General features: G+C 43.0%; 1 pseudogene; it reads left to right on the top strand.

The window, feature by feature from the left end:
- The first annotated feature begins 1,446 nt into the window (after positions 1 to 1,446).
- LOC136496072 (eukaryotic translation initiation factor 3 subunit A-like) lies at positions 1,447 to 12,219 on the top strand (annotated as a pseudogene).
- Positions 12,220 to 26,818: the final 14,599 nt, after the last annotated feature.

The following is a 26,818-nucleotide window of genomic DNA, read 5'->3' as shown; positions in this document are numbered from 1 at the left end:
TGACCTACAGTAACATTGTAGTTGCCGTTTATCTTTATATCCCTATATAATAATAATATAATGTTTGCAGAGGTGACCTATAACAATATTTTAGGCTTTATTTGACAGAGCTCTAGCTCTAGAAGATTCTGGATCTAAAGTCGTAGACATATTAAATACATTACATTTACCTGATTCATTTGGTTTATATTTTATATGAATCATTTGGTTTATAATTTAGATTAATTAAATATATAAACTAGTTTAATGGAGTGTTGGTAGGGTCGCTTGAAAGCGTGCCCCTCTGGCAAAAATTGAGACGTCCACATTTCCCAGCAAGGCCGCAGGCCACCTTGAGATTTGCACTTTGCTCCGTCTATCCAGTCTATATCTAGACAATATATGATCTTTCGATGCTAACTGCACATGCCGCGCACGGTATTTGTTCCTATTGGGTACACATCGTTTTATTTGATCCCCATTTCTGCAGTCTCATCTAACCATTCCATGTGGTATTATACTAGAACTTTAATTACCATTCTATCCTTTAATTTTACGGTCATTCTACACTTCACTCGAGTGTTGGAACAGTCTATTCCTCTACTCTGGCGAGCACGGCACGACCTCTCCCTCTCTTCTCCATCTCTGGCAGGCTTACAAGAGAGTTTTGGGGAGGCACAGTGGGGGTGGGAGAGACGACGGCGACGCCGCGAGAGAGGGGGTCGAAGAACTACTGGGCCAGGTTAGGCTGAGGACGGCCATGGCCATCACGGCGGTGGGGGGAGGGGAAGGAGCCGCGGCAGCAGAGCTTCGGCGAGACCCTACCGCACTGTGGAGGGGTTGTGGGCGGCGGCGGCGCGTCGGGAGGAGGAAGATGCGTAGAGAAACGAATCGAGTGTTTTTGGTCCCAAAACACGCGGGTGTACAATAGACAAACTCTCTGGGAGTGTGCCAAAGTCTGTGTATCAACTCGAATGTACTGCTCTTCGGTTTAATAAAAGCTTCCGTTTCCAAAAAAAGAATAGACAAACTCTAATTTTAAACCTCCTCAATATATTCTTATAGATCTGAATGTTTGCTTGAAGGAGCGCCACGAAATGGAGAAAAAAACTGCGGAAGTTTGCAAAAACAATGGATTATCTGGAAAGGGCAAAAAGGCAGGAAGAGGCGCCACTGGTTGAGCAAGCTTTCCAAAAACGTCTCGAGGAAGAGAAGATCCTTCACGAGCAAGGGCAGCTTGTCAGTTTTCTACTCCCTACGTTCCAAATTATAAATCGCTTTGACTTTTGATACATCAATTTTGCTATACATCTAGATATAATAATATGTCTAGGTGCATAGCAAAATAGATATACCAAAATAGTCAAAGCTACTTATAATTTGGAACGGAGTGAGTACTATTCTTTTGTTTATGCAGTTTAGATAACTGTCAGCACTTCAGTCATTTATTTCTGCTTGCAGCGGGAGATTGAACTCAGCAAGCAACGCCATCCTGTCGACTTGCAAGAGAAAAATAGACTTTCTCGAATGTTGGAACACAAGGTTGTATGCTATTTTTGTCTTTGTTATTAAGCCTCTACATCATAGTGCAGGTGGCTTCTGTTTGGTATATATTCAACTTGTGATGCTGTACACCCTATAACCTGTTAGAATATAATCCTTGTGTTATAATTTTACCTAGCTAATAGAGTTAGAATAGGTCAGGTTGGCTACCCCCGCCCCCCTGGTCAGCAAGTTTCCTTGGTTAGCAAGTAGTGGTAGTCTTAGGCTTACAAATCAAGGGTCTTTTCTCGGCTTGAACGAGGCCCCGTTCGGCTTGCTGAATCTTGGCTGAAACTGGCTGAAAAACACTGTTCTGGCTGAATTGTTGTGAGAGAAAAAACACTGTTTCGACTGAAAAAACAAGCCGAACAAACCGAATATGGGGTAAGCTGAACGAGGTATGTAGGTGATCTCCTATTAGTAGTAGTGTACCTTTTTTCTTCTTTCCCAACAGATTACCAATACCTTTAAAGTGAATAGGGGAGAGACATTGGATCACTTTTAGGTATTGGGGATACGATGAGTAATCTGTTGGGACAATCACAATCCCTTATGTTGCATATTTTTAGTACTGGGGATTAGACAAGTAATCTGTTGATGCTCTAAGAAAGCCACTAGCGTATGGCAGCCCAAATCAGCCTCCATTTTTTCTCACTCAAGAAAAGTGTAGCAGGCAGTTTTATATAGCACTACCGATCCTAACATAACCAAGATAAGATTGCTCAGGATCTAATGCTGGCCACTGTGTTACTTTTAATTCACACTTACAGAACTTGGTGTTCAAATTTGAGATGCTTTTGTGTCTCTTAACTAACGAGATGTCAAGCTGGCTATATTGATAATAACCGTACTTATACCTCCCCTTTGTTTCGCTATTGCAGAACACTTTCCAGGAGAGAATCGTCCAATGTCGTGAAGCTGAGTTTGGTCGTCTGAAGAAAGAGAGAGATGAACGGATCAGTCAGTTGATATCATCAAGAACGCGTGAAAGGGAGACAGTAAGGAAGTTGATGTATTATCTGAACCTAGAGGAACAGCGGATTGAAGCGTTTCGTGAGGAAGAGGAAGCTAGAAAACGTGAAGGCAAGTGAATTTTGAACTGATTAGATTTATCATTTGTTGATTGTACTTGTTGGCACGCTTCTGCTTGGTTATTATTACCTTTGGCTACCTTTTGGAAGCAAAATTTTGATCATTAAATTATTGTCTTCTGTCATCCTGTATTGTAGTCAAAATGACCGTGGTGAATTGGTAAGTAAGAATGAGCAAAATGTTGCCTAATTTACCTGGAAAGTTGCCCACTAGCTATTTAGCCTTAGTTAATTTTGATCTTCTGCAAAACTGTTGAAATTGAATCATAATCTTGTTCATTTACAATGTTAACATTTGATACATCTTTAGTTTTTTTTTGCGTGCATTGTTTTAACTTGACCATTGTGTGAATGTTGTTCACATGATTTCATTGGTTTTGATATCTTGTTAATAATGATCTGAATTTGGCAATCTTCGGTTTTGTTTTTCCCACCATGCAATACTAAAATTAGCTTTTGGTCATTATATGAAGAGGTTCCTGTTATGCTATTCGGATCGTCTAGGTAGGGATCTAGCCGGGGTGCATGATAGATCAAAGACCTAGAACTAGTTCTAGTACTACCAGAGAAAAACAGAGAGGGGTAGTTTAGGTCTTACGACCTGACACCAGCAGAAGGAGTAGATCCAGAGGCCTCCATCGGGTTCGCTGGTGCAGTCTGCGCACGGGCAGCGATGGTTGGGGAAGAGTCGGTGAAGTCCGGCGACGCGGTGGGGTGCAGTGAGGCCGACGGTGATGACGGTGGCGTCTTCCCGTCGCTAGCTGCGCACCCTTGCTAGATCGGACTTAGGGTTTGTTGGTGGGGCGGATTGGCTCACGGTGAACCTCGTACGTTGAGCCGCCGGCCCCCACCACTTTATATAGCGCAGTGCGACGGGGGCCCACCAACCATGTAGGGTTGGGCGCCCCCGATCAGGACGCGTGACCAAGGCCCAATAGGCCGTTGGGCTTATTGGCTGGGAGATCAATCCAACATTCTCCCCCTTGATCTCACACTATTACTTTTATCTTTAAACTTTAAACTTCAATCCTTTTATCCTTACTCATTTCTTCACAGATGATGCATAGAGCATGTTTCATCGTCACGGTCAATCGCCGATAGATTTGACAGCTACAATGCACGTCTCTGATCTGAAATAGATACTTTAACTTTTGGGCCCTTTATAGTCTAGGAATCATAGGCTTTCCCTTAAACCCATGCCGGCTACATGTTCTCTGAACACGTTGGGTGGTAAGCCTTTTGTAAGCGGATCCGCGAGCATCTTTTCGGTACTTATATGCTCAAGACTTATCATTTGATCCGGACTCTATCCTTCACAACATAATACTTTATGTCAATGTGTTTGGCAGCACCACTTGACCTATTGTTGTGAGCATACTGTACTGCTGGATTATTATCGCAATATAACTTCAGTGGTCTATTGATGTCGTCAACCACCTTCAAACCGGGTATGAACTTCTTTAGCCAGTTCACCTGCCCCGTTGCCTCATAACACTGCTACAAACTCGGCATACATTGTGGACGATGTAGTGACGGTTTGCTTTGAGCTTTTCCATGAAATAGCTCCCCCTGCGAGAGTGAATACATATCCAGACGTGGATTTTCTATTATCTCCCGCATAATCAGAATCTGAATATCCCACTATATGGAGTGAATCAGATCTTCTATACGTCATCATGAGGCATTTCGTTCCTTGCAAATAACGCAAGACTTTCTTTACCAATTTCCAGTGTTCTATTCCAGGATTGCTCTGGAATCTGCCAAGTAACCCAGTAACAAATGCCAAGTCAGGGTGCGTGCACACTTGAGCATATTGCAAGCTTCCGACAGCTGAAGCATATGGAACCATTTTCATTTGATCGATCTCATATTGGTTCCTGGGGCATTGAAAATCCTCATATCTGTCGCCCTTGACTATAGGAGCAGGTGAGGGACTATATTTGTGCATACTGAATTTCTTCAAGACTTTTTCTATGTATGCTTTTTGTGACAGTCCTAATACCCCTTTTCTTCTATCTCGGTGAATCTCGATCCCTAGAATGAACGAAGCTTCACCAAGATCTTTCATATCAAATTTTGAGGACAAAAACTTCTTTGTCTCCAGTAGTAGACTGACATCACTACTAGCAAGTAAAATATCATCCACATACAGGACAAGGAAGATAAACTTCCCATTCTTAAACTTTGCGTAGACACAATTGTCCTCAACATTATCTTTAAACCCAAAATTCTTTATTGTCTGATCAAACTTCAAGTACCACTGTCTTGAAGCTTGTTTTAATCCATAAATGGATTTCTTTAGGCGGCATCCCAATCGTTCTTTTCCTTCCATGACAAAACCTTTCGGTTGTGCCATGTAAACATTTTCCTCTAAGTCTCCATTGAGAAATGCCGTCTTTACATCCATCTGATGTAATTCTAAATCGTAATGTGCCACTAATGCCATTATGATTCTGAAGGAATCCTTACATGAGACTGGAGAAAAGGTCTCATTGTAATCAATCCCTTCTCTTTGTGTAAAGCCTTTTGCCACAAGTCAGGCTTTATATCTCTCTATATTCCCTTGAGAGTCAAGTTTTGTTTTGTAGACCCATTTATAGCCTACTGTTTTGGCTCCTTTAGGAACTATCTCCAAATCCCAAACTTTATTTGCATTCATTGATTTCATTTCATCTTCCATGGCCTCAAGCCACTTTGATGAATGATCACTTTTCATGGCTTCTTCAAATGAGGTGGGATCATCCTCCATTTGAAATTCCTCAGTGTTGTACACTTCATAATCAGCAGGAATAGCTGATTTTCTAACTCTTTGAGACCTTCTAGGGGCCTCCTCATTTGGCACATTTTCTGTTTGAGGCTGTTGTTGCTCCCCTCATGTGTGGCAATAGGTTCTATAGGATCCTGAGGAACAGGTTCCTCATCATCATTCATTGTTGCCACAGGCGGGATAACAACAGGTGCTGGCACCATAGTGTCTTATACTGTCGGTGCAGCAACAGCAGGTAGTGAGAAAAATGGCTCATGAATTATCGGAGTGGGTGCATACACCCGCTTCTCTTCAAGGTCAATTTCTCGAGCTACCATGCTCCCCCTCATCATTTCATCCTCTAGGAAGACAGTGTGTCTCATTTCCACAAACTTTGTATGTCTATCTAGACAGTAGAAACGAAAACCTTTTGACTTTTCTAGGGTAGCCAATGAAATGACAACTCACTGTTTTGGGATCTAGCTTCCCAATGTTTGGGTTAAAAACTTTAGCCTCAGCAGGGCTCCCCCACACACGCAAGTGGTTAAGTAAGGGTACTCTTCCTGTCCACAACTCATACGGTGTTTTGGGCACCGACTTACTTGGTACTCTATTAAGAATATGAATGGCGGTTTTTAACGCCTCCATCCACAGACTCATCGGTAAAGTGGAGTAACTTATCATACTGCGCACCATATCCATCAGGGTGCGATTGTGCCTTTCAGCTACTCCATTCTGCTGAGGTTCGCCTGGTGTGGAATACTGGGCTACTATGCCATTCTCCTATAAGAACCTTGCAAAAGGTCCAGGAACTTGGCCATATGGGGTATGCCGACCGTAGTACTCCCCCCCCCCCCACTGGTCAGACCTGACTATCTTAATCTTTAAATCATGCTGATTTTCAACTTCTGCTTTAAATATTTCGAATTTATCCAACGCTTCTGTTCTTTCTTTAATTGGATAAATGTAGCCAAAACGAGAGTAATCAGTCTAGTGAATGTTATGAATGAATCATAACCATCCACACTTTTCACAGGAAAAGGACCACATATGTCTGTGTGAATTATCTCTAAAATTCATGTGCTTCGTTTGGCATCCTTTTTAATTTTCTTTACATACTTTCCTTTTATGCAATCTCTACATTATTCTAAATCTGAGAGCTCTAATGGAGGAAGCATATCATTCTTAACTAATCTTTCTATTCTCCCCCTCGAAATATGGCCTAAACGACAGTGCCATAATTTCGACAACGCATCGTGAGCTCTCTTTCGTTTTCTGTTTGCATTGTTCGATGAGGATACATTCTCATTCACATCACATACGGAATTCACATTTTCACGAAGTGATAACAAATAAAGCTCATCTTGTCGGAAGGCAAGACCAATACATCTATTATTAAACAATATCTGACATTTGCCATTTCCAAAATGGCAATCATAACCATCATGGTCCAACTTTGATACACTAATCAAGTTTCTTTGCAAAGAAGGTACATAAAGAACATCTCTAAGAAAAAGTATGAAGCCATCAGCAAGCTCTAGCGGAAGATCACCAACGGCCTCAACATCTGCTTGTACTCCATTTGCGACTTTAATGAAACTTTCGCTTCTTTGCAAAGTTCTCATCGAACGGAATCCCTGTAATGAATTAGCAACATGAATAGTTGCACCTGAATCAATCCACCAAGTAGATTTTGAAAACTTGACATACAAGGATTCATTTACGAACGTAATAATGTTCTCACCTTTATTTTTCATAATCATCTTTAGGAAATCAGGACAATTCTTCTTATAATGTCCCGTCTTCTTACAGTAGAGACACTGGTCTTTATCCACTGGGAATTGCTTGCTCTGAGACTGTTGCATGGGACCCTTTCCAGATGACTTGGAGGAAGAGCTGTTATTATAGTTCTTTTTCTTATCTTTTAGGTAGTTGACAGTACCACCCTATGAAACTTTTATTCTTTCCTCCTCCTGCACACACATGGCTATGAGCTTTTCTAAATCCTATTTCTCGGGCTGTATATTGTAATTAACAACAAAGGTGTCAAATTCTTTTGGCAAAGAAGCAAAAATCAAATGAATAAGAAACTCATCCTTGAGTGCCAAATCTATTGGTTTGAGCTTAGATGCCAAATTGCTCATTCTCAGTATGTGCTCTCTAATGCCACTGCCGCCACCAGAGTACCTTTCTGTGACCAGCTGCTTGATCAGCTGGGTTGCATATGTCTTTGAAGAGCCAGTGAACTGACTCTTTATTCTTTCTAGGTACTCTGTGACCGTGTCACAGTCTGGAATTGAGCCCACTATTGCAGGCTCAATTGTATTCTTTATCACAGCCAAACATTTCTTATTGGCTGTGACCCACTTTCTATGTTCAAGGTCAAAAGACATCTTTACGGGAGCAAAGTCCCGCTCTCTATTCTGCCATGCAGCATCAGTCTCATCTGTCTCCCTCACCGGTGCCACAGGTTCTTTGGACACGGTGTGGTGACTACCCAGTCCACCTCAGCCAATATGAAGGCCAAGTCGATCTTTTTCTTCCATTCAATGTAGTTATCCCCTTTTAGAGTGGGGATCTCTTTGATACAACTCATCAAGTTGTATCCGCCTGAAAACACAATTCAAATAGTGTGAGAACACAAATAATAACAACAACAATTGCATGCCTTAGTTCAACGTTGGTCAAAATTAAAACATACAATTGTTCTCTACATTAATTCTATATCACCGTTGGGCAGAAAATAGAATTGATGCAAGACAAAATATCATAATATTGTCATTAATCAACGTTGGTCAGAATAATAACAATATTATAATCAATTAAAACATATCTATTTTTCAAAATTAAATTCTCCCGTTGGTTCGAATTTAATAATGAAAATTACATCTTTACATACGCAGCGGAAAACATAAATATTCTAAATATTATTTTTCCAGAATCTTTATAGAACTTTACTTTTCTCTGAACAAAATTGTCGTTGGATCAAAATTGTGCAGAGTTGGACATTGTAATTCATCAAATATGTATCAAAAGTTTCTGGAAAAAATAAAACGAATTCAATTTCACTGTGTTCGGCCATTTCGGCCCATAGCAGCGCAAACGGCCCATGGCCCACGGCTGCAGGCGTCTTCCTACGCGCTCCCCCGCGCCCAGGCCGCAACCTGGGCCTGGGTCGGGAATTCAGCCTCACGCTCTATCCCGCCTGGGCCACGACGCTGGCCCATTCGATCTGAGCCGTCTGTTTAGATCTGACGGCCGAGCGGTGAGTTCGGATGATTAAAACCCGCCACGGCCGCCCCAATCAAAAACCCTAGTTTCATTCTCATTCGCTCTCTCTCTCTCTCTCTCTTTGCCTCACAACTCTCTCTTCTCTCCTCAGTACCGCAGCACCGAGTGACTGAGCTTCAACGGCGAGAGCGAGCAGCGAGCCCCGGCGCCGTCGCTGGCCCCTTCACCGGCGTGCGCGCTCCCCAGCGGGTGAGCGTGTCGCCATCGTGCGGCCTGGCCGTGGCGCCTCTATGGCCTGTTCCGATGAGCAGTTCACCCTCGGCCAACCCTTTCTTTTCCCCGCACGCCGGCGTGACTGTAGTGCCGCGCAACGGCGAGGTAGGCCACCCCCTTCCCCTTCTTCCCCTTTCGTTTTGATTCGTTTGTTCAGATTTCATCCGATTTCCCGATTAGGGTTAGGGTTAGGGTTAGGGATGGCACTATTATCTTTTCCCTAATTGATTTCTTCACGGGTTTGAGGTCCGGTTTCCAGTTGAAACCATGTTATCATCTCTGTCCCAAAACCCGATCTAGGGTTTGGATGTATCTTTTCTTCACTTTTCCCGAACCCTCATCTTTTCTCAGATCCGAAGGGATCGAGGTTAAGGTTCAACCGAACCCTTTGTTGGCCGAAGCCTCTTTCTACTTTCTAAATCCGCACTGGATCTAATCATCTTTTCCCTTTTCTAAACGGTTCACCCGTTCTAGATCAAAACCCTAGAAAACAAGCTCTGGTACCATTGTTATGCTATTCGGATCGTCTAGGTAGGGATCTAGCTGGGGTGCATGATAGATCAAAGACCTAGAACTAGTTCTAGTACTACCAGAGAAAAACAGAGAGGGGTAGTTTAGGTCTTACGACCTAACACCGTGGAAGGAGTAGATCCAGAGGCCTCCATCGGGTTCGCTGGTGCAGTCTGCGCACGGGCAGCGATGGTTGGGGAAGAGTCGGTGAAGTCCGACGACGCGGTGGGGTGCAGTGAGGCCGACGGTGATGACGGTGGCATCTTCCCGTCGCTGGCTGCGCACCCTTGATAGATCGGACTTAGGGTTTGTTGGTGGGGCGGATTGGCTCACGGTGAACCTCGTACGTTGAGCCGCCGGCCCCCACCACTTTATATAGCGCAGTGCGACAGGGGCCCACCAACCATGTAGGGTTGGGCGCCCCCGATCAGGGCGCGTGACCAAGGCCCAATAGGCCGTTGGGCTTATTGGCTGGGAGATCAATCCAACAGTTCCTGTTCAAACTTACCCAACACCTACCCAGCATTGATTTCTGATACTTAAGCAACAAATAGCATAAATTCTATTTGTATTTGCTATGGTGTAACTGAATATGGCTCTATATTTGGCCAAGTGGAACTTAAGGATTCAAATCCTAATTCATCGATATTATTGATTATATTGTTTACTCTCCTGCAGAGGAACAGAGGAGGAAGAGAGAGAAGGCTGAAAGGAAAGCTAAGCTTGATGCTATTGCTGAAAAGCAGCGACTGAGAGAGATAGAGTTGGAGGAGAAGGCAAAGGCAAAGGTGAGTAGGGAGAAGCTCTTGAAGGGATCTGAGGCTGTGCGCGCTCCTGATTCTACACCTGTTGCACAGCCACCTCGAGAACCAGCAGCAGCGCCTGCTGCTGCGGCTGCTCCCGCTCCTAATCAATATGTTCCCAAGTTTAAACGCTAGTGGTGATTGTAGCAGCAGCTCTTCTGGCAGCCAGAGACCCACAAATGTGCGTCCACGTGATGCACCCCAACCCCGCGCAAGATTTTTTTAAAAGGAATATATTAATATCTCAGCTTCTGCGTCGACCAATGCATATAGCTGTTCCTTATTACAAACACAAGCACTACCGTCCACGCAAACTCAAACGCAAAGTTTTGATCCAAAGTGAATAAAAGACAAGTTCCCAAACTCGACATCTATAGAGCAATTTTATTACTAAATCTCCAACCGTGTCTTGCAAACACCTCCATCGCGATTATCTCAATATTCCTGCATCCCATCTTCATCATTTGGCGATCCTCCTCCTTCTGAAATAGAGATCAAGACCTGGTCCAATAGGTCCCCTGAAGATAACCTGCAAATAAGATGGTGCTGCGGCTTTATCAAAAATTATATCGTTCCGGGTTAACCAAATCGCCCAACAAATTGCACTTGCACCCACAAGAATCTTAGATTTTAGTTTCCTATTTATCTCGTCTAACCAGCCTATAAACAAATTATGAACGCTAGTTGGAGGTAATAAATTAAAGAAAACATAAATAGTGCGCCACACAAATTTAGCAAAATGACAATAAAAATAGATGTTGTATAGACTTGTCAGAAAAACAGAAACAACACTTTCTATCTCCTTGCCACTGCCGCCTTACTAAATTGTCCTTTGTCAAGACTCCTCCATTATACAAGTACCACAAAAATCCTTTGATTTTGAGAGGTAATTTCAGTTTCCAAAGAAAATTGTTATAAGGTGCAGCTTGTGCTGTTAATAAGGCTCTGTACATGGATTTAACCGAAAATAATCCATTCTAGTGTAGCCCCCACACAAAGCGATCCCTTTGGTTTGTTAATTGTACATTGAGCACCATTACAACCACGTCGTGCCATGCTTGTAAACTAACCCCTACCAGAGATCTTCTGAAATCTACATTTAACGGTGCCGTGGATAACACCGTTCTTACGGAAGCACTTTTTTTCCTAACAATGTTATATAGTGCAGGAAAGATAGATTTTAGTGGGCGCAATCTTATCCACGAGTCCTCCCAAAATCGGACCTGAGACCCATCATCTAGATCAAACTTGCCTAGCAAGAGAAACTCCCCCTTGACCTTCACGAGGCCAGCCCAAAACTAAGAATCTCCGGGCATGTATTGAACTTGTGTCAAAGTTTTGTCCCTTAGATATTTGTTCCTAAGTATCTGTTGCCAAACCCCATCTCCATTAATCAGCTTAAAAAACCATTTGCTTAGGAGACACTTGTTGTGGACATCTAAATTTAAAACTCTCAACCCTCCTTGATCTTTCGGAGTACAAACTACCTCCTACTTAGTCAACCTATACTTTTTCTTGTGGTCATCACTCTGCTAGAAAACCGTGACCTGAAGTAATCTAGCTTCTTCAGAACCCCTCTAGGTACTTCAAAAAAGGAAAGCATGAACATGGGGAGACTACTCAAAACAGAATTAATCAAAACCAGCCTCTCTCCCACCGACAACATCTTAGTTCTCCAACAATTCAGCCTTTTTAGAAATCTTTCTTCGACATGTTTCCAATCTTTATTCATGAGTTTTCTATGATGCATAGGAATTCCTAGATATCGAAAGGGATACAACCCCATATCACACCCAAAAATGTGTGTATATTCAGTTTGTCTAGATCTGGCTGCTCTGTAGCAAAACATCTCACTTTTATGGAGATTGATCTTGAGTCCTGATAACTGTTCAAAAGCACAAAGTAAAAGCTTCATGTTTTTTGCCCTCTCTAGATCATTATCCATAAAGATGACAGTGTCATCTGCATACTGAAGGATCAAGAGTCCCTCATCTACCAAATGCAGAACAACCCTTTGGATTTGTCCCATCTCTTTGGCTCGTGAAATAAGGACAACCAGCATATCAACCACTATGTTAAACAAAATCGGAGATAACTGGATCCCCTTGCTGTACTCCTTTCCTAGTTTGAAAGAAGTTCCCTATATTATCATTGACCTTTACTGTAACTAGGGATAAAAACGGTACGAATATTTTCCGACCGTATTCGAAACCGAATCCGTTTAGAGTGGTTGAGATCTGTCCGTATTCGAGTCCGGATATCCAACATCCGATACCAGTATCCGTATCCTGAATACTCAAATCAGCATATTTATGATGTCGATATCCCAATCGTATCCTATCCGACATAGTTGACACTAGCTGTATTCGAATCCGAATCCGGACAAAAATATGAAAACAAATGTAATATCGGTGATATACGTCCGTATCCGATCCGTTTTCATCCCTAACTGCAACACTCCCTCTAGTCTTGACTTTTGAAATCCATTCACACCAAGTTGGTGAGAATCCTTTCATCCAGAGAACCTTTTGCACAAAAGGCCACTTTAATTTATCATATGCCTTTTTCAAAGTCTAGTTTTAGTATCACTCCATCCTATTTTTTCCTAAGCAATTCATGAATTGTTTTATGCAAGATAACAACTCCTTTCATAATATAGCGACTCAGGAATAAAGGTTGTCTGCGAAGGTCCTATAAGCTTGGCTGCCACCTTCAAAAGTATATTATTTAGCACCTTCGTAAAAAATTTAAAGCTCACATTTAATGAACAAATAGGTCTGTATTGTTGTATCCGGGCCGCATCAGCAATCTTTGGTAGCAATGTGATTACTCCAAAATTAAGGCTATGAATCGACAGCCTCCCCGCATGGAATTCATAAGAAAGGATCATTAGATCCGGCTTCACAATCTCCCAAAAGAATTGGTAAAATTCAGTAGAAAAACCATCCGGACTAGGTGCCTTGTTATGTTCCATGTCAAAGACTGTCGTTTTAACCTCCTCGCTGAATGGAGCCGTCAATACCTCATTCTCCTCCTCCGATACTTGTGGTATATCATACCTCAAGGTCTCGTCCATTGAGAAAGAATTTTGTGTATGAGGCACAAACAGTCCTTTATAGTAATCAGTTATATAATTTTTCAAATTACCATCCCCAACAGTAGTTTCATCTTCCTGCTCTAATTGTACAATTTTTGTTTTCCTATGTCCGCCATTTGCCACCATGTGAAAGTACTTAGTATTATCATCCTCTTGCAATAACTTTGTTGCTTTAGATCGTTGGATCTAGTAAATTTCCTCCTCTCTTAACAACTTAGTTAATTGCCCTTTGAGATGATGTCTAAGCTCCACTTCTTTAGGTGACAACAAAATTGTCTCTGCCTTTCTATCCAACACATCAAACTTAGCCAACAAATTAATTTATCCCTTCTATTTTGAGAAACCAAATTCCTAGCCCAACCTCTAAGGAAACGTCGTAGCCTTCTAATTTTGTTTTGCCACCATTCCATCGGTGATCGACCCCTATTCTCATATTCCCAAACCCCTTTCACCATATAAAAAACATCTCTTGTTAGCCACCCTAGCTTGAATTTAAAATTCCTAGCATTGCCTCGGTGAGACCGTACACCACCATCTAGTAATAGGGGTGTATGATCTGAGATCTCCTGGGTCAGCAGTCTAGATAGAGGCTAGCAGAAATTTTTGCTCCCATTCTGTTGTTACTAAGATACGGTCCAACTTTTCAAATGTTGGAACCTCTGCATAGTTAGCCCACGTGTATTTCCTTCCCGTCATCTCCAATTCTCTTAAGTTCAAGGTTTCAATAATAACGTTAAACAAAAGTGGCCATCTATCATTGTATCTCGAATTGTTTTTTTTATGGGTTTCTAATGATATTAAAATCTCCCCCTACTAAGAAGGGTAGATTCCCACAGTTAGAACATGTTCGTACTAACTCAGATAAAAATTGTTCTTTATATTCATCTTGTGCCGCCCCATAAACAGACAAAAGTGCCCACCGAAAACCATCCACTTTATTTTTTAGGATAAACTGGATGTGAAATTCACCATCCTCAATACTCTCTACTTTAAAAAAAACTCTTGATTTATCCCCATTAGCATCCCCCAGGACATACCCCGAGGGCATCGCCAATGCCACACAAAATCAGCCCCCCCCCAAAGTTTTCTAGACACTGAATCGAGAAACTATTTTTGTTGGTTTCTGATAAAACTATAAAATCAAGTTTACTGTCTACAACCACATCATGTAAGAACATATGTTTAGCTAAGTCACGCAGTCCTCTACGATTTCAGAATACACCTTTCATTAGAATATTTTTTTTATTTTTTTTCCTCAAGGTTGTATTCTTACGGAAGAATTTCAATTTCTTTTTACTCTTTGCCACCTTGATGGCCACATTAACAAGTATACCATCAAGGTCCGCATTATTATCGTCCATCACTTCCTCTATTAAGTCGCCACAGAGTCGACTGATAGTGGAGGTGTCAAGATCGATCTCATCTTTCTCAAAATCACAATCATTCTCAAGTTTAGTAACATATTTAGGTGCTTTCAATCTTTCTGCTTCAACATCTTTGATTAAGGAAATAGACCCAAGAATTAAATTGTTATTGCCACCCAAACTAATACCCACTCCCCAAGGTTTTCCTCAATATGAACAATTGAAAAAGAACAAAATGAATTAACATCTAGAATACCTTGGCGTTCCTTGAGGTTCTTGACCGCAACTCTTCTTTCTGCCCTCTCGAACAAGTCTACATCAGCCACGTCCACATTCCGCTTGCTACGTCTTCCTGGAGTGAGCTCTCCATCAGACAAAACTGCCATCTTCATGACACTCCCTAGTTCTTTTTTGTTTCACCATCAGCCACTACTCCTGCCTCCAGCATTGCATCAGAGAGATCATCACAGTGATGTGCGTCACCTATGACCATGCCTTCTGTTGGCCCATCAACATGCCCAAGTGCAACTTCCATTTGTTCCTCATCCATCATGCCAGACGGCTACCTGAGAGGAGTTAGTTTGGTCTCCCGAATTGCAGCTCCAGAAGCCAGCAAAGTCAGCATACCCAAGTCATGAACTTTTGCAGCTGCAGCCTAGTGCGTCCTAGTCCCCTAGCGCCTAGATCAGTACCCGGCAATGTTCCTATGGGTCACTACGTCGGTCCCATGGTTCCCTCCCTTGCCGAAGCCTCTGATTTCTTCGCACAAGAGGATTGTGTAATTTTCTGAGTCATAGAAACTACGTTCACCGGTTTCCCACTCGGCCTAGACGACAAATGTGCCGGTGCCAAAGCTGCAATTGTTGCCGCCTTTCTCACCTCCACCGAAATTCCTTTCTAAACCCCTAGAAAAGTATAAGCTGCATCACTCAGTTCATTTTCCTCGTTTAGCAAATCATCATTTGAAAAATCTTCCATCATCTATGCCTCATGGGCTTCATTTCCAGGTCACTTGACTAACTTTTGTGTTTCCAATATTAGGCAACTGACAAAATGGAGTCTCTGTTATTTTGTGCCTCCTTCATCTCAGTGTCCTTCGCTGCCCCCAATACCATGATCTTTAAACCCCTCATTTTGAGTGGTCCCTTTGCTTCGCAATCTAATGTTTGGTGAATATGGCTCAACCTCAAAAACCAGCTGGAAGTACCTATTGCCAATTATGACATCTAGCTTTGTCAGGGATTGCATCAGGCTCTAGCACCGCCACTGCAAACCGCCCAAAGTTGCTAGCTCTTGTGATAACCATGTCCACCTCCTGAGTGACACCAAAGAGAGTTCCTAGTGCCCACAAAATGACATATTCTTCGTGACCCAGCATCCAAACCACTGGCAACACATGTCCAAAATATTCCTCTTCTTCCTTAAATTCTTCAAATTTTAGAGTCACCCCTTCCTTCATCTCTGCATTGAACCTTGTCATCTTCGTAAGGTTAGCTTTTGTAGGGAATACAACCTTAAACTCAAATCCATTATGGCGCTTCACTTCCCAAGCAAAAGTGTCAGAGACCAAAACCCGCAAATATGCCACAACTTCCTTCCTTTGTCCAGTTCTTGCCGATAGTAGAGACCAAAGCTATTCTAGAGTCCTTAGTAGGTTGGATAGGTGCATGAGGAATATAGAAACTTGCAAGTGAATCAGCAGCCAGACCAACCAACTGTACTACCGGTTTGGGCTGTTTGAGAATGGAACAATGACTCATAGCATGATCAGTACTCTTACAAATTTCAGTAGAAGACTACCGATGTGCATACGAACATCAAGTGTCCCTTGACTCCACATTGCCTACATGTCTTGGTGGTAGTTGTCCTTTGCACATCCACATCACCAGTACTTGTTTTCACTATCTCCAAATTCTCAGCCCGCACTTCCGACATCCCAGTAGCCGAGGAGGAACCTTGCAGAACTTGAGATGCCGACTATCGTACCATGTCCTTGTCCATGCTATGATCAGTGAACCCTTTCTCAATATTCTATAGACATTCTCCTCCTCCTTGTTGTTGTCCCTTGGTAGCCGGTTGCTTGTGCTCCATCCCTAACCCTGGTTGCACCGGCGGCGGCTGGTGCGCCGGTCTAGAGGCCAACGGTGGAGGTTGAGGTGCATGTTGCTGCTAGCTCGCTGACTGGTTTGACAATTATTGAGGTATTGATGCCTGGTGTTGCGGTGGAGCTTGTGGTGGCACCCTCTGAAATCATTGCGATATGTGTCGTTGATAGTTCCAACCTTGCTGAAATCCGCCGTTCCATCCACAGTTTCCATTGCCACTGTGCCGGGCACCTCGCCCCCATTCATAGTCCTAGCCCGGACTGTAGTTAGGCAAATGGGACCTGAGGTTGGGGTTGAAGCGAGGGACGTTGAAGAACACATCATCATTGTTGTTGTAGCCATACCCACTGCCATGGCCATGTCGACCACCGCGTGCCTCCACCGCCTCCTACGTGGCCTCGATCATGACTGGTTCCAAATCCCTGTCCTCCAGCACCACCACCATCATTGCCGCTGCCACCGTTCCCCACGTCTCCTGCACCCACCATCGCCATGCCTGAAAGCACCACATGAACGTACGAGGGGAAAACCAGAGAGAGAGTGGCGGCTAGGGTTTTTGCGTTGATTGTGTCAAGGTCATATGTGCCGAGTAAGAAGCGTGGAGCCAATTTGCTACATCGATAGGTCCTACATCCTAGCCCAATCTGCACACAAGGCCCACGTTGGACCTCATCCCGAGGCCCACCCGACATGGTGAGATTTCCAGACATAGACGGAGTCTGCTTGCCATGTGGTAATATCGGATCACACAATTTTTGAATTTGAATGCGGCCACCGACGGTCCTCGTCGTCGACGACGATGATGGAAACCATTATAAGGCCTATGTAAGAGTGCCCCCAATGACTGACCATTGGCCACGCCCAGCCCTTACCGCGTAGTCACCAAGTGTCTTCACCGGCAACACCCTTGGTCACGATAGTTTCCTGGACCAAGGCTTCACTACCGTTCACCGCACATTCATCAGTGCCGTCATGATGTTCCGAACCAACATAGTTTTGTGTCCATGGAACTTGGAGTGACAGGTTCCTCTACTCGCCGACGAACCAACTAGTGTTACAGTGCCATCTCTGCCTCAGTACAACTATGCCCTAGAGAAACCATGGACAGCTACAGTGGCGCACCAAGTTCCGACATCAATGGTGATTGGGACATGACCTCCTCATCGGAGTCATTATTGTCTACTAGAGCCCAAAACTTAGATCTAGTTCCCATGGGATGGAGGTCCACTACAGTATCGAATGTCGTCCGACGACTACAGTCCCCAATGAATTTCCATTCACCGTTCTCATCCTCCTGTCCCATCTTCTTCTTCCAAGTTGCAAGTAGAACTCACCTTTGTGTCAGCTCACCTGATCCGTCACTCTACAATGTGAAATCGACTGGGGAGCATGGCAGCTGAGGGGTCACCCACTGTCGTAGCCCTCTCCCACTCATAGGATGAACTGCCCGCCCGACAAGAAGGCAGCAACAAGTGGGGAGGGCTGCCGGAGGGGAGAGCAGTCTAGGTCAGTCGTCTTCTCCAATGCACCGCCGCACACTACTACAAAAAACATTTCTAGCGGCGGCTGGTAACCCTTTGTAGGGGTGGTTTGCCTAGCCGCCTCTATGCAAGGGTCTCTATAAATCATGCATTTGTAGGAGCGGTTCCCAGGCCGCCCCTACAAATCGATTTGTACGGGCGGTTGTAGTACCAGCCACCCCTACAAATAGGTATTTGTAGAGGCGGTTCAATCTAGAACCGCCCCTACAGTATGTTTTCTCGCCAAAAAAAATCAAATTTACAATTCAAAATCGGGTTGCCCAATGTCCCACGACTGACGTTCCAAACCACGTTCGCGTTGCCGAACGCCCGCGACCAACGTTCCAAACCGCGTTCGCATTGCTGAACGCCCCGCGACTAGCGTTCACATTGCCAAACGCCCTGCGACCACGACTACAAGCACAAGAGTATTCTATAAACTATAATTACAAGTCCAATTCACAAGAATATATACAATCCATTATTAAATATACAAATTCCATACATATTGTTATCAACGTCCTAGAGCTAGCCTTTCAGTCTCACGAAGGTGTTAGTACTGAGGATTTGTACCTAACTCAGACTCTCGGTCATGGTAGGTGCCTCTGACATGTACAATCTGGTCCAATATGAAGTTGCAAAGGTCGCCAATGAGCTCTAAGAGTTGGTCATCCTTGTATGGGTCTCTTTTCATTCCTTTCTCTTATCTCCACTAAAAGAGAACAAGTTTCGATTTAGTATTTCATACCATATACGAAGTTTTTATACTACGGGTGAAGAGGTTCAAACTTACCCTTAAGGGGTGTCTCCTGTAGGCACCGGTGTTACTCATCATAGAACATATATAGTATCCATAATGTATACTCCCAGGCCTCTGCTTGGGGCACTGTGTGTTTTGCATATGAAAATATTAAGTAATGCTTTTGATAGCCATGTAACAGAGTACTGAAGAAGTAAGTTACACTTACCGCACATAGTGTTTTTATAGCTAGCTTTTCCTTCCTTGCTGGATCATGCCTTCCAGGATGATTAGTGACATAGAACCTAAATGCCCTGTTCGAATTATTTTAGCAAATACAACTTGTTAGTAGCCAAAAGTGAACAGTTACAAGTATGTATACAAACATATAAGCTAATGAGGATTGTCGATATGTATACATCTTGAGAATCGATATGAAGTCTTTGTATGTCGCCGGGTCCTTATCTAATGAATCAAAGACCCATGCCATACTCCTCCCGACATCGATGGCTATACAAATCCAGTGGTTGCTGCATGGATTTAATCATAGAACTAGATAAGCTCTTTTGCAATCGAATAAAATATATCAAACAAAGCTTTAAGTATAGAGTTGAACTTACTCGAAGTTGTATGGTAGCCATATAGTAGAGTGTTGTTGTAGATTTTTGAAAGCCAGGGCAATGTATGCCACAACCTTAAGGGACTCTTCCCTTAGTTTCGCCGTACGGATGCGCTCTTTCTCCCGAAGAGTCTTTGCAGTAGCTAGCTCTTTGGCATACAGTGTCCACCGTTTAGGGTAATTAAAATTTGTTTGGGCTATAGCTTAAGGGTCTACATACCCAGCTTTCACACTTGGTATTTGTTTGACAATGTGCACTTGCATTCTATAAATCATGACGTGGGTTAGTTACAACAAAATTCAAAGATTACATTCATATCATATCAGGAGGACAAGGACTTACAGGCACCACGTGCGAATTAGATTCATCTCCATTTCTCCCAGGTGAAAGCATGTGTGCATGTCATTGAAGTCAAAGACAATTTTCCCTGGCTGGGCTTCCAAATGTGCCAGTGGGGAAGCATGCTTGTATGATATCTATGCTCGTTGGGACAACATGCAAGTACCAATCATGGAACCTTCTCATTCCAAGTGGTAGGCGCTGGATGTCCCAATTTGGTAGGAAGGGCTTGCCTCTTTCATATGTTTTTGGGCAATCCTTTGACCATTTGATGTCATCAACATTTGGATACTGCTTTGCAATTTGGTGGAGTTTGCTAGTTACGGCCTCCTCAGAACCCCGTGATGGGACTTTTTTAACTTGGTTGTCAGGCTTGAACTGGTCATGAGAATACCACTTGGACACCGACAAGACGTCTTTGATCGAAACATAAATTGGCCTTATGTTGATTGGAATCTTCTTTCAAAGTTCCCATTCGGGCACGTCCTCGTCTCCTTGTGCATCATCTTCAGGAGGCACTCATTGTTCATGTATCGGCTGTGCGTGTTGAGAAGACTGTGGCATCTCATCATGCACTTGCTCGGTATGAGCTAGAGAAGGTTGTGGCATCTCATCAGGCACATGCTCGCTAAGAGGCGGGGAAGAATGTGGCATCTCAGGAATGTGGGGATCACGAGACGGTGAAAATATCTCCCCGACCTCAACAACTCGCTCCAAATTTGGGAGAGGGGGAGGCAGCGAAGAACCAGTCAATATAATGTCCCATTTGTGCCAGAGGATGAACTACTCCATAACGTCTCCGAGTAACACCAGCCCCTCGGGAGTTGCGTAGTCTATCCTTCACTGCATGAACTCAGGCTTCACTGTATGCACCTTAACCCTAGTGTAGTCCGGTAGTATCTTATTATTGTGGTGTAAGCCACTGGGAGGATGTACCACACCCGTTGCCACCTCCATCACAGTGTTCTGCCGGCCGCTGAGAAACACCAAGGTGCAACTAGTTGGTTCCCAGTATGCGATCGACTAGGGTTGTGGCTGCAGTGGAACCTTGGCTGCTAGGAACTTTCAGAGGGATGCCAACTAATGCTAGTTCTCCCGGTGGCAGTCACTAATATCCAGTGGCTCTGTAGACAGTCCTTGCTCCTCTAGCGCCTTCGCAACTAGAGCCTTCACTTGGAGCTCAAGATTAGTCTCCCGGTCTTGGCCATGTTTCTTATACATGTGCCTGTCCTCTTCGAATCCTTGCTTCCAGGTCGTCCTTTTCCCTAGCCCCCTAGGTGCGGCCTGTGTGCTCCTTGTTTCCCAAGCCAAGGCTAAGCTCGTCCCTCTCTCTGGAAGGATTGAATGAGCCCTTCTCCTTGTCTTCAGCATATTTCAGTATCCTTGATACCGCCTCTTAGGTCTTCGGCTTATCAAACTTAAGATTACTGTCGGATGATTTTGTACTCCTCGCATATATCTAGTTTCTTGAGCGTAACTTCAAATTCATCACATCGATATTCCCAGCAGCTGCGGCCTCTTCGTCCATCTTCCTAAACTGCTCTTCCTTGGCATAGTAGCCACCGAGGCCTAGATGATGGTGGTGTTTGTTCCTCTTCGCCAGCTCGGTGTTACGGGCACTGAGCTCCAATGCCTCCAGTGAAGTCTTCTGAGCCACGAGCTCCTCCTATTGACTAGGAGTTATTTTGCCAAACTCGTTGAAGGAAGTTAACCCCTTTTGGATATACTTCGTGTTGAGCTCTGACCTCCAACGTCGGAATGACTCTCCCATCATCCTGATAGCATTTTTTTTACCAATTCATGCTTACCCTCCAGAAATCTAAAATTGACCTTTAGCTGCCTATCCCATAGTGCATTCTTTGTGTTCTCTGCTACCTCTTTCTAGTTAGGGATTGCTGGGTTCAATTTATCTCTTACTAGGGCTCCGATCGCATTACAGAATTTTCCTCTTAATTCCTTTGGCTCAAGGATCTCCCCTGCTGGCCCGACCTCCGTTATCACATAGCATGCCTTATCTGGATATAGATTTCCTTTTCTATCCCTCTTGTTTCCTCTTAGGCTTGGTAGTCGTGGTTGTGTCTTGAGTTTGTGGAGCAGAGGCATCATGATCCGTCTTTGTGGTTGTTGCCTCTGCTCTCCTTTCCTCTACTCCATCTTGTCCAGCGAGATGTCGCGGACGTCGACGTCATCTTTTTCGAGTTTCAGGAGGGACCTGTATATACGATAGGTCAAAGTGTTAGCAGAGGTAACAGAGCCAAAGATTTAGCAAAATTTACAAGATAAGGCTTTTTCCCTACCTCCTCGTTCGGGTCAAAATCCTTGTCCAAATCTTCTTCCATTGGCCTCCTTCTGGCTTCACATGGGAAAGGATCCTCGGGACTTTCATATCCTCTTCTGAGTCATCATCATCATCATCCTCTTCTTCTTTGCCTTTAGCAGCCTCTCCTTTGAGGTCTTCCTCCTCATCACACTACTCCTGAGTAAGCATCACTTCTAGATCCTTTTCTACCTCATTATCGAACTGTTCCTGAGTAAGCTGGTCCTCTAGTGCTTGCTCCTCAAGGGTTGGCTGCTCATCAGGCTCGGGGCATCGGGCTGCACTGTCTGGTGTCTGCAATATTATTTCATGCTTTGTTCTAATAGATGCAAGAAAGTGTGCTTTAGGTACGCTAGAAGGTATAAGAAATCAAAAACGTCTATAAACCAAAGTAGTCCTATAAAACAACAATATATCAAAAAACGAGTAGTAACAGTAGTAGAGGCCTCAAAAACATGTCAATCATCATCTGATCTTAAACTTGGAGCATCAAGGCATCATAACAGAGAAGAGAGGAGAAGGTAATGTAGAGGCGGCTGCTAATGATGCCAAGTTCCTCACAAGTTCTTGATCATCATCTCATATTCCATATAATGTATGGACTTGGACAATTTCATCATCAGCAAAACAAAGGAGAGGAGAGGAGAGGGGAGATTTGGCAAAAAAAGCAACAGCTGCTTAGCAAACATAAAGAGGAAAAGGTGTAAAAAAGCAGCTGCTGCTTCCCAAATATAGAGGATAGAAAAAATAACCAAAAAATAGTTGACTGTTGCCACATGGTTGGAAGACCCCTGCAGATCAAAATCTGGTAACTTAGTAGAGGAGTAGAGTAGAGGAGGAGTAAAGAAGTGTAGCAGCCAGTAGTTAAGAGTAGCAGCCAGTAGCTAGGGAAGAGAGTAGAGTAGCAGCCAGCTAGTAGGAGTAGGAGTAGCTAGCAATAGCAAGTAGAGTAGTAGTAGTTCAGTAGAGTATAGTAGTAGTAGTAGTTCAGTATAGTAGTAGTAGTAGTATATACAAACAGTTGTATCCAAAATAATCAGCTATAAGCACCAGTTCATTAAGAATTACAAGATAAAAACAGTGTCATCCTGGGAAAACATAGGTATTTGGGAAAATGAAGTGGAGTAAGTTCATTAAGAATTACAAGATATGTTTCAGCACACTAGTTTCAGTTTTGAGTTAAGACCACAGCATAGTACCTTCTGAAAGTAATATCAGCACAAGGTAGATACTATATGTTGGAGTACCTTTATTTTTGGGCTGCTAGATAAGTCACTGCCAGTAGAGATAGACATACAGGTCTACGGCTATAGCTAGATGTAGTGATGTCAAGTTCTATCTATATAAAAATGGCTGGATATAATTATGTCATAATGTCTCCAAGTTGTATCTATATAAAAATGGCAGTGCAAAAAGAAGTCTTTAAATAAGTAGGACTCCTAATATGTTTGTATATGGTTGCAGACCTAGTATATTAAATTCATACAAACTTACACATACTGACATACCTATATATGGAGACTTCACAAGCCAAACCATATCACTAGTGATAGAACTGCATGGTCTATAGCTAGATTAATGCCATAAATGCCTTTATAAAGGGCTAGATCGGCATCAATGCAAAAAAGAAATGAGTCCTATTTTATCTATAATTCATTACTGATGCTATAGATAGACATACATGGTCTACTATAGCCATATGTGTCAACATGACTAAAGGGGAACTGGTAACTGGTGGAGCAGCCATCCTTTAATTCCTCGATGTTAAAGGGGATTCCCCAATAACCAGTTTTTGGGATTTGAGGAAAGGAGAGTTGTTGGAGATGTTCAACATGACTAAAACAGCATACAGGCAATGGCTTAGATCATCCACATGTCCTTAAAGACCTCAACAATCAATTAACTTCATCTATGCCAATGCTCATATACATATTAAGAGTTTAATTCTACTGATGAGCTGCTATCTCACACCCAACAATCCATGTGTGGTTAGATACAGTTATTTATTCTAAAGGACACAGTCCACCCTCTTTGCCACAAGAAGTTTTTTCACTTATGATGAAATTTAGGCATGTCAACATAACAGAAAATTAGCTAGGAGCACAGATAATTTAGGTAAGCCAAGCACGGTGGGAATATGGAGTGGTTGTTGGGAGATCTTGCTCCTCATGAGCGTCGTCCACTACTGTTAACCATCGATTCAAATTAAACACCCTACAATCCTTTCTCTAAAAGAACTCCAATGGTTTGGGCCTTTGGGGCCGGCCATCTCACTTTTATGATGACCATCTACTCAATACTACGGATCAAGTCCTTTTCGGCAAATTTAGAAGGAAAAAACAACACTCTGACTTCAAAGACATGTCTACTAAAATACTCCCTCCGTCCCACAATAAAAATACATGTAGTACTGGGGCTCCCAGATTAGTGAAGTTGACAAATTACACTGCTGTCTCTGTAAAGATGTCTGACAGTTCAGAGGATTGTTCACATATTCAGAGAGGACAAATTACACTGCTGCCTCTGCTAAACTTTTACAGTGATATATGCCTAAACGTATTAACTGTGAAAGGTCCTATCTCTTCTAATCAATGGCAACAGAGTGAAGATGTCAAAATCTTCCAGAGAACACAGTCAAACCATCTATATAATCCATATGTCCACAATTATTTGTTGACCAACTTTCACATGCCTTTCTAATCATTAACATGCAGTTTTATAGAGTTAAATTTTGAGACAGATTTACACCTATCATTTTATAGAGTTAAATTTCAAGACAAATGACACGTAGCTAATAAGGAGTTTGGGTCAATGCCACCGAATGCATATACTAGTTAAATTTTAGCTTTCCAACATAAATGAAAATTACCCAACAAAACAAAGACTAAACCCATCAAACTTTGCTATAGGAGATGATTAAGGACATTGAAGGGGGCCATCAGTGTACAAAATATACAGAAAACGGATCTACAGCATGTCATCACCGATGCCAGGTTAAACCAGCGATGGATTCAAGCCACAATGACCCTACAAAATCGATTGTGCCGGTGGCATAGATTGCTGTTCCCAAAATACACTAATAATAACATTGTTAATGCATAAATGCTAGAATGACCACCAGAAATGAGAAGCTAAGAATCACTGTTGTTGGGAAATGGAACCTAGCTACCACAGTTCATAGAGCAACCAGAGTACGTAGAGCAACCAGAGATCGTACTTCATAGAGCAAGCAGAGATCTGACACTTACCGGTCCAGATGGACGATGTGCACTGGCATGCGAGGGCGGGACGCTGAGGGTCGACGCGTGGGGGCGGGCGCTGGGGGCCGGGTGCGGGACGCCGGGGGTTGGCGCGCGGGGGCGGGACGCCAAGGGTCGGGTGTGGGGGCGGGCGCCGGGGGCCGGGCGCGGGACGCCGGGGGTCGGCGCGCGGGTGCGGGATGCCGGGGGCGTGCGGGGGCGGGACGCCGGGGGTCAGCGCGCGGGGGGCGGGCGGCGGGGGCCGGGGGCTGGGTGCAGGACACCGAGCGCCAGGGGCTGGTGTGGGCGGGCGCGGGACCGGCGGCGGAAACCCTAGGCGTCGGAGGAAGAAGATAGCGCCCAGACGATGACTCCCGTGCGCTTCTTCCTATTTATACTCGCTACTATTTGTAGGGGCAGTTCCTGATCCAGCCGCCCCTACAAATACATTTGTAGGGGCGGTTTCTGATCCAGCCACCCCTACAAATGCATTTTTAGGGGCGGTTCCTGATCCAACCATCCCTATAAATATTTTATATTTTTTAAATTATAAATTCTATATTTTTTATATCATAAAAACACAAAGTAATATAAAAAATTGTGTATATGCACAAATATAATATTTTGTATTATTCTATATATGAAGAAATATATATATAAACAATTGTAGTGAAAACAAAATAGAAAACAAAAAAATTAAAAATTAAAATTTTGAATTTTAAAACTTTGACTACAATTTTATGATATTAAATGAAATAAAATGAAAATGTTGTAAACATAAAAGTTGTATAACTCATCAACATGTACAACTTTTATTTTGGTCATCTTGTCATGTAACTTTGTTTGAACGATTCAAATTTTGAAATTCAAATAATTTCAACTTGAAACAATATTTTGAAAGAGTAAATGATTTCAGATGAAAAACTCATGAATACCAAAGTTGTAGAAATCATCAATATGTACAACTTTTATTTTGATTATATTTTCATTTGACCAAATTTGGACAGTTGAAATTTTGAATTTCAATAATCGGCAACTTCAAACAAGATTTTGAAACCTTAAATGATTTCAACAATAAAAGTCGTGAACATAAAAGTTGTTGAACTCATCACTATCTACAACTTTTATTTTAGTCACTTCTTCATGTGATAAAGTATTAGTAAACATTATTCATAAATTCACATATGACTCATAGTTTCCTGAACTATACGAGAAACATGTTGATTTGGAAACAATGTTTAATATTACTTTGATAGATGAAGAAATGATCAAAATAAAAGTTGTAGATCTTGATGAGTTATAC

This window comes from Miscanthus floridulus, chromosome 12, assembly GCF_019320115.1.
Source record: "Miscanthus floridulus cultivar M001 chromosome 12, ASM1932011v1, whole genome shotgun sequence".
NCBI lineage: Eukaryota > Viridiplantae > Streptophyta > Magnoliopsida > Poales > Poaceae > Miscanthus > Miscanthus floridulus.
Note: the sequence above shows the minus strand (reverse complement) of the source record. Positions and strands in the feature narration are given on the sequence as shown.